General features: G+C 44.0%; 1 long non-coding RNA gene across 1 annotated transcript; it reads left to right on the top strand.

Moving 5' to 3' along the window:
• Nucleotides 1-393: 393 nt before the first annotated feature.
• On the top strand, nucleotides 394-8,219 carry LOC139227859 (uncharacterized). The gene is made up of 2 exons (XR_011587481.1): nucleotides 394-2,309; nucleotides 6,613-8,219. It is a non-coding gene; the product is annotated as an uncharacterized lncRNA (long non-coding RNA).
• The last annotated feature ends 368 nt before the right edge of the window (nucleotides 8,220-8,587 follow it).

Consider the following 8,587-nt stretch of genomic DNA (forward strand, 5'->3'; position numbering starts at 1 on the left):
TACCCCCTAGTTCTAGTCTCCCCCATCAGTGGAAACATCCTCTCTGCATCCACCTCGTCAAGCCCCCTCATAATCGTATACGTTTCGATAAGATCACCTCTCATTCTTCTGAATTCCAATGAGTAGAGGCCTAACCTACTCAACCTTTCCTCATAAGTCAACCCCCTCATCTCCGGAATCAACTGAGTAAACCTTCTCTGAACTGCCTCCAAAGCAAGTAAATCCTTTCTTAAATATGGAAACTGTACGCAGTATTCCAGGTGTGGCCTCACCAATACCCTGCATAACTGTAGCAAGAATTCCCTGCTTTTATACTCTATCTCCTTTGCAATAAAGGCCAAGATTCCATTGGCCTTTGCTGTCATGTATTGATGCTTGGGTCACTATGTGGATATCTGAACGGAATATATGGAATTAAGGATAGTAAAGTAAACGGGATATATGAAAATGTATAAGCCATGGAAGAATAGCTGGGAGAATGTCAGATTGCAAATAGTGCAACATCAGCATAGCTAACAATCTGTCTCAAGGTTTCAAGTCACTAATCCTGCCAATAATATATAATTGTAACATGAAATACATCTGCAGAATTGCAAGGTCTCAGTAAATAGTCACACCATTAGATTGAAACATTTGGAGGCAATACTTGAGCTTTCAAGAAGAACATCTCATATAGATTGACTAATGAGTGTCTGAGTTAGACTGTCAATCCATTTGTATTTTGTTATCTGATTTCAAAACTGTATAACTGTTAACGCTTTACGATGTAACTTCACCTATCCGTAGGGAGTGTGTACGCTCTATCCAGAGAGTATATCTTCTGTCTGATAGGTCTTACTGGCCGGTAATAAAGACTGCTTTGTTCAAAGCACAAGAGGTATTCGACTCAGTAATTTTACTGAACCAGATTGAAGTAAAAGAATCCAGGAATTAACATTTGGTGTCAGAAGTGGGATCTCAACGGACGACTGCCGAAAACTTGCGAATTAAGAGCCAGACTAGCCTTGGACGAGACGAGGGGAAAATGGCCACTGGAGTGAGTATGATTTCAATACTGCTCCAGTTTCCCCCGGTTTCAAAAGTCTGAGGAAAGTTTAGCCACTCGCTGGTTCTCAGGTAGTGTCTGAACGAGATCCAGGACAATCTGGTGAATACCTTTCAAACTTAGAATAGGGATAGAGATAGGGAAATTGTGCGATGACGCAAACCAAGCGGCGACTTGGAAAGATAGTTAGAGCTAGATAGGGATAGATGATCAATCATGGATCCAAAAAATATTAATAGGAAAGAAAAGAGACTCTTGTGAATGTTTGTTTAAATGAGAAATGCTTCTGTGACTTTTACTGTAAAAAAAAAAGCCGGGGAGTTGTGGTTTGTTTTATCTCAAACAGAATGAAAGTTTGTTTTAACCCTTCGTAGTGTTGTCCTGTATGTGGGAAGTTTAAGAGTGTGAACCTTATTGAATTACGTATATTCGGATGATAAGTTGCGGAGCCAGGAAATGCCCAAAGGATAGATTTGTTAAAAAAAAGAAAAAATACATGGGCCCGGTGGTTAAAAAAAAAGAAAAACTTGTTGAAAGCAAACATTCAGAGAAGGCACAGCAAAACAACTGAGATGGATTCAAAAGGATTTAAAAAAAAAAAAAATTATATTAAATAACACGACCTTGAGGCTGGAACAATTGAGATAACGAAAAGCAGTCCACAGCCTACGTGCCAGACTTCTCTCTAGTTATAAAAAAAAGTAACGTACTAAATAGGTGCTGAAAGAAAAAAATGTTCTGAGATTTTAAATTATGAAAAATATAAAATCACTCCTGTCCAATTGGCAGAAAAACTCCATTAAATTAGGGCTTTCATTGACTGATTGAATTTAAACTGCGCAGTAACGCGAAAGGATAGGGAAATTTGGAGACTGAAAGAAATTAATTGAGGCTCATAAGAAATCAAAATTAGAAAATTAGGCTCACAGGGAATAAAATGGGGATTTAAATAGAAGATAGGTGTTCAACTCAGGTACGACGTCGACCTTGTATATCACTTGGCCCGTCTAGGCTCTGATTGAATTTTAAAAAAAAAACCCCGCAGCAACTCGGAAGGTAGGGCCGACGCGAACGCGCGGCCGAGAGGAGAAGGGCCGAAGCGAACACGCAGTGACGTAAACGCGCAGTGAAGCGAACGCGCAGTGACGTCAACGCGCAGTGACGTAGACGTGCGGTGACGTAAACGCGCAGTGACGCCGACGCGTAGTGACGCAGAGGTGCAGCAACGCGAATCGCGAAAGTCAGTGCTAATGGCAGTAAGTCTGTAAGTCTTAAAGTGTTTAGAGTTTTAAGTAAAGTTTTAAGTAGATCGCGCGGCGACGTGGACCGTGCGGCGATGCGAGTAAGTGTTAGAAGTCTTTGTCTATTTTGTAAATCGCGCGGCGACGCGAACCGCGCGGCGACGCAGGTAAGTGTTAGAAGTCCTTGTTTACCTTTTAAAGTTAAAGTATCTTAACTCGCGCGGCGACGCGAGCCACGGGTCGACGCGGATTGCGCGGCGACGTGAACTGCGAGGCAACGCGGATTGCGCGGCGACGTGAACTGCGAGGCGACGTGGTAGTTTAGTATTGAGATCGCGCGGCGACGCGGACCGTGCGGCAATGCGGGTAAGTGTTAGCATTAGTAAAGTTTGGTTATTTGGAGTTAGTTAAGGTCCGTGTTAGTTCTGTAAAGTCTGTGTCTATTTTTAAGTTTGTTTAAATTGCATGACGACACGAATGCGTAGCGACACAGTAATACGAGGGGCAGTGTGAAAATGGGTAATCAGTTAGATAAAACCACGGATGTAGGTAATCCGCTACAAAAGCTATGTGAGGAATTCCCTGAAAGAGCTGAAGACTTTAGAAAATTATCAGGAGCCCTGAACAAATTATTAGGGGATGACCAGTGGCCTCTAAGTGACACTAGAAGCGTAGAGGTAAAAAAAAAAGCACAGGGATTAATTTGGAGAAGGGGACGAGGAAAAGGGGATAAAAAATTTAATTGCAACCTGCCGACATTATTGTCAGAAATTAAAAGATGCATCACTTCTATCGAGTTGGCAAACAAATGCTATTAAATTAGGACTTGCATTGACAGAGGGAACACATGTTAAAACTGTAGACGTCTTTAAAAAAAAAAAGAAGAATGAATGTGCGCACGAGAAACTTGCTAATAGATCCTCTGGGACCTCTGAGAAAGGTATTGATCAACTACAAGTTAAAATGGCTGGCTTTGTGTTAACCGAGGCTGATGATGAAATTGATGAGTGGCCACTGACTCAGCGCCCAACGGCGCCTCCCGCACCCCCTGGCCTCTTGCTCCAGTCCTCTTCCCAACACCCTCCACCTAACACTCCGGTAAAAAGAGTTATGAACAACCACATATCACCAAAGCAACAAACCCAAACTGACTCCTCATCCTCTGATAGCGAATCGGATCCCCAGTTTACAAGCAATATAGCCGAAAGGACCAGATCTCACACTCGAAAGGGCAGAACTATATCTCGACATCACAAACAGTCCCGTAAATCTTCTAGTCAACCTCCCAGTCCAAGTTGTGAAAGACATAGCAAACATCCCCGCCGATCGAGACGCAGAACTGTCAAGCAGTCAGACAGCTCTGAAACATCCTCCGGCCTAGAAATGATTTCCAAGATCCCAAAGTCCCGACACCAATTCCCTGTCAGACCAATGCCAAACCCTGATGCACAACAAGCTGCAGACCACCTCTCTATAGATGTCTGTGATCTTCAAACAACTATTTGATTGCTCACGCTATCCAGACAGATGGAAAGGGCAGTTAGATATTATTGGCAGAAAAAGAAAGGGGAGGGGGGAGGTGCGCCCCCAACCCGGGTCAAGACTGAATACGTGACTAGAAAGGAAGAGCCATCTCGGGAGGAAGGATCAATAGAACCGCAGTGTTGCATACAGGATTGGATGGATAAGCAAGGATACGGTTATACTAAACAACCAAACGGCCCGAGCCCTGCTAATAAACCTCCCTATTGTCCCCGGCATGGTATGGGAAGAGGCCGGGACTGGGTAAGAGGAATTGACTGTTTTAATTGTGGGCAGGAAGGACATTGGAATAAAAATTGCCCCTACCGTCAGCATGGAAAAGGAAGAGGAGGAAGAGGAGGGGGGCAAGGGGGGAGAGGCGGATCTTACACTAACTTCTCCCAGAACAACCCCTTTGGTCAATTGTCCCCCGATTGACTACGCAGCTTGATTGTGCAGGGATCCTCCCCGGACGACGAACCCATTCTGAATGAGTGGCAACCCTTTTTGATAGATACGGGAGCCTTCATGTCTTCTGTACAATCAAAGCTTAAACTCCCTGCTTCTACTGAAACACAGGAACTTTCAGGATTCCTGGGACAAATCTCGACATTCCCAGTGTCAGAACCGGTTAAAATGGGTTACCAGGAAGAATCGGTGGAACATCGAGTTGTTATCACAACCAATCTGGACTGTAACTTGATGGCTAGAGACCTCCTTTGCAAATTCCAGTTGCATTTGGAGTGTGGAGATAATGGGATTATTGTAAAACAGGAAACCCTTAAGCGGCAGTATTATACCACTAGAACCCCTCAGTGGTGGTCTCTGGACCTGCCGCAGGCACCCTATCACGTGACCCTAGCATACGATCCCAGTGGAAAGAATCAGGACCTGCAGAACTTTTATCAGGATCACGAAGGGGAAGTGAAGGGAATTCTATTAAGGGCTAGAGTGACTGGACTGGAAAGAGAGGCAGATTTTGTGGAAGTGGATAAGAATCTGTGGAAACAGCCCCTAACAATGGCACCGCATATTGCTCGTGAAGTATTAGCCCCTCACCATGCTAAAGATTTGGGAGTTATGGTACGTAAGGCCATAGATGAGGCTGACCCTACCATCCGGGATGTGCAAATCGTAAAACATGGCCGAACAGTCCAATTTCATGGGGACCCTGAGAAGGTCTTAACGACTCTACAGCATCATACTGGCTCGGACATACCTGACTATGTGGATCCTCATGTGTGGGCAGAGGACCCCTCCCAAGTGGGTTATACTCCCATTAATTGAGATCCCAGTGCAGGGCAATGTGGACTGGCCCTCTATCCGACAGAACCCACTGAAATCACAGGCAATCCTAAACTGACTTTTCGGCACTGTACTGCAAATAATCCAGCCTGTTTTCTTACTGAGCCACCCCAAGATGAGGAAGAACCCAGTCATGATTGCTTATCTTTAATTTAAGAGGCCACATCAGTCAGGGAAGATTTAGTTGATGGAAGATCCAGACTGTATTCTTACTGAGCCACCCCAAGATGAGGAAGAACCCAGTCATGATTGTTTATGTATGTTGACGGAAGTACTTCTATTAATCCAGAAGATACACGAATCTCAGGATACGCCATAGTAAACCAGGAGAATCAGGTCTTGGAATTCTGCTCAACAATTCGCCCTCACCCAAGCCTGTATCTTGGCCAAAGATCTCAAAGTCAATATCTATACCGACTCTAGGTATGCCTTTGGGGTGGCGCATGATTTCGGACAATTATGGAAAAATAGGGGATTCCTAACCTCACAGGGGAATGAGATATCTCAGAAACAGCTAGTATCTGATTTGTTGCAAGCCCTCATGTTCCCCAAACGCATTGCCATTGTACCAAGAGGCCAAACAGGCCTCTCGTGACCAACAGATGGTAGTGCCCAAAATTATGAGTCAGATTAAAAATCCTGCGAAGGATAAGTTAGCCTCGGAAAAACCAATGCCAACCATCCAAGATGTTATAAAAGCACAGGGGGACGCTCCTGAAAAAGATAAACTGTTGTGGAAATATTATGCATGTACTTATGACAATGTTTCTAAACTCTGGACCACTCCCGCGGAACAGACTTGCATGTCTGACGAGTTGGCCTCATGGGTTATAGAATGTCTGCATATTGCTACTCATTGTGGAGCAAGGACCACGAGTGACACACTTTTGGCTACTTGGTGGCACCCTAAACTCCAGGCGCTCACCCAGAACATCAGTAGTCGTTGCCTGGTTGGCCAGCAACATAATCCAGGGAAGCGAGTCCCCTGTGATTGGGGTAAAACGCCCCTACCCGAAGGTCCCTTTGAGACATTTCAGTTGGACTACATTGAGTTGCAAAAAGTTCAGTGTTACAGATATGTGTTAGTAATAGTAGATGTGTTTAGCAGATGGATTGAAGCCTACCCTAACCTGGACAATAAGACTCAGACTGTTGTTAAGGTGTTAATGAGGGAAATTGTTACTAGATATGAGATCTCAGCTAGACTGATGACCACCTATGTTCTTTCTCTGACTCAGGCTCTGCGACTAGTTCACAACCAGGTTCAAGATGCTCACCTCGACCTCCCAGTTTTACCCGAATTGTCCCTCGTGGCACCAGGGAAGTATGGATTCGGAAGGGATTAGAGCCACAATAGGAGGGGCCTTTTTAGGTGTCACTCACTACCCCCACTGCAGCCAAGGTTGAGGGGAAAAGTGCCTGGGTTCACCTGCACCACTGCAAGCTCATCACCATTTAAACAAATTTTGCTGGTTAGTCTAATTCCTGTTTCTGTTCCAGATCTCCTCCTCCCTATAGCTGAACAAGGCAGTTGAAGGAGGATCAGTTTGAACTCTTACCTGTCAGACAGCCAAATACACTGACGGAGACCTGAAGGGAAACGTGAAAACAGAACTCTTTTTATCAGCTAAATAATTGGACTATTTATAAGATGAGACTGTGTCTGTATGCTACTGTCTGCATAATAGTGTTGATATATGACAGTTTTGGTGCACGGGAAGGAAGGCAAAGGCGAGAGCTCCATGTAAACACCTTTTTGTTTATGTCTTACGTTTATGCGGAAAAAGGGCACTTCACTAGATGCTGGGTGTGTTCACATATCCCTATACATTCCAAAGGGGGAATTCCTTTGCGCACCGTTCCCCTGACCCTAACTGAGACTGTTAGATGGATTCAAAGAAACGATATTGGAACAGGTAGCTAACCGCACTGCTGAGGCTCTGGAGGGCATCACAGCTGAAATGGTAGCGATAAGGACCGTAGCATTACAAAACCGAATGGCCCTCGATTACCTGTTAGCTGAGAAAGGGGGAACGTGTGCCCTGATAGGATCTGAATGTTGCACTTACATTCCTGATAGTTCAGAAAACATAACCCACCTTGCCGATCACATAAGGAGGGAGGTGAAAAAGTTATCCACACCAGCAAAAGAACTTAGCAGGTTTGATTGGTTTCTGGGTGGATCTTGGAGATCCTATCTAATACATGGGGCAATTGTTCTCATCATAATAATTACCTTCTGTTTGATTGTTGGTTGCCTTAACCTCTGCTGTAAAGTAAGGACAAGGTTAGCAGACCCTCTTGTGGTCAAGGGTTCCCGGGTTATGATCCAACAAACTAGAGAACTACTCAACAATGCAATACTCATAGAATGATCCTAAATGTTATCATAGAATGATAAAAGGGGGGATGTGGATATCTGAACGGAATATATGGAATTAAGGATAGTAAAGTAAACGGGATATATGAAAATGTATAAGCCATGGAAGAATAGCTGGGAGAATGTCAGATTGCAAATAGTGCAACATCAGCATAGCTAACAATCTGTCTCAAGGTTTCAAGTCACTAATCCTGCCAATAATATATAATTGTAACATGAAATACATCTGCAGAATTGCAAGGTCTCAGTAAATAGTCACACCATTAGATTGAAACATTTGGAGGCAATACTTGAGCTTTCAAGAAGAACATCTCATATAGATTGACTAATGAGTGTCTGAGTTAGACTGTCAATCCATTTGTATTTTGTTATCTGATTTCAAAACTGTATAACTGTTAACGCTTTACGATGTAACTTCACCTATCCGTAGGGAGTGTGTACGCTCTATCCAGAGAGTATATCTTCTGTCTGATAGGTCTTACTGGCCGGTAATAAAGACTGCTTTGTTCAAAGCACAAGAGGTATTCGACTCAGTAATTTTACTGAACCAGTAAAAGAATCCAGGAATTAACAACTAGACTCCAGGAGGCGCCATTGTTGGAGGTCATCGGATTGTTAGCGCGTGTGTACAGGCCCTGGTATATAAGTGCTGGTACCATGTCTTGTTGTCATTTTGGGTGCGAATAAAGTGGACCAGGTTTACACCTGAGTGAGTTTACAGTAACAAGTCTTTTGAGTCATTATATACTTACCACCATTAAGTTTCACATTAATCATTATCGGTTGGCTCTTTGTTAGGAACGAATACAGTCCATACACTACCTCCTCTGGTATCTCGGATTGCATATCCGGATCCGTGTTATACTGGTCATCATCCTCCATGTGGTGTGTCACAGCACGCTTGCTCAGTTGCGGACACATGCGTTGGAGATGCCCCCGTCTCAAACAGCCTTTACAAATGTACTGTTTAAATTGACACTGATGAGACCGATGATTGCCCCCACAACGCCAACACGATGAAATCGGATTCATTCCCATTGGTGGACTTTTAGCAGCCACAGGTTTCGCATACGCAGTCGAGTAGGCAGCTCTGCC

The sequence above is a fragment of the Pristiophorus japonicus genome, chromosome 17, assembly GCF_044704955.1.
Source record: "Pristiophorus japonicus isolate sPriJap1 chromosome 17, sPriJap1.hap1, whole genome shotgun sequence".
Taxonomy (NCBI): domain Eukaryota; kingdom Metazoa; phylum Chordata; class Chondrichthyes; family Pristiophoridae; genus Pristiophorus; species Pristiophorus japonicus.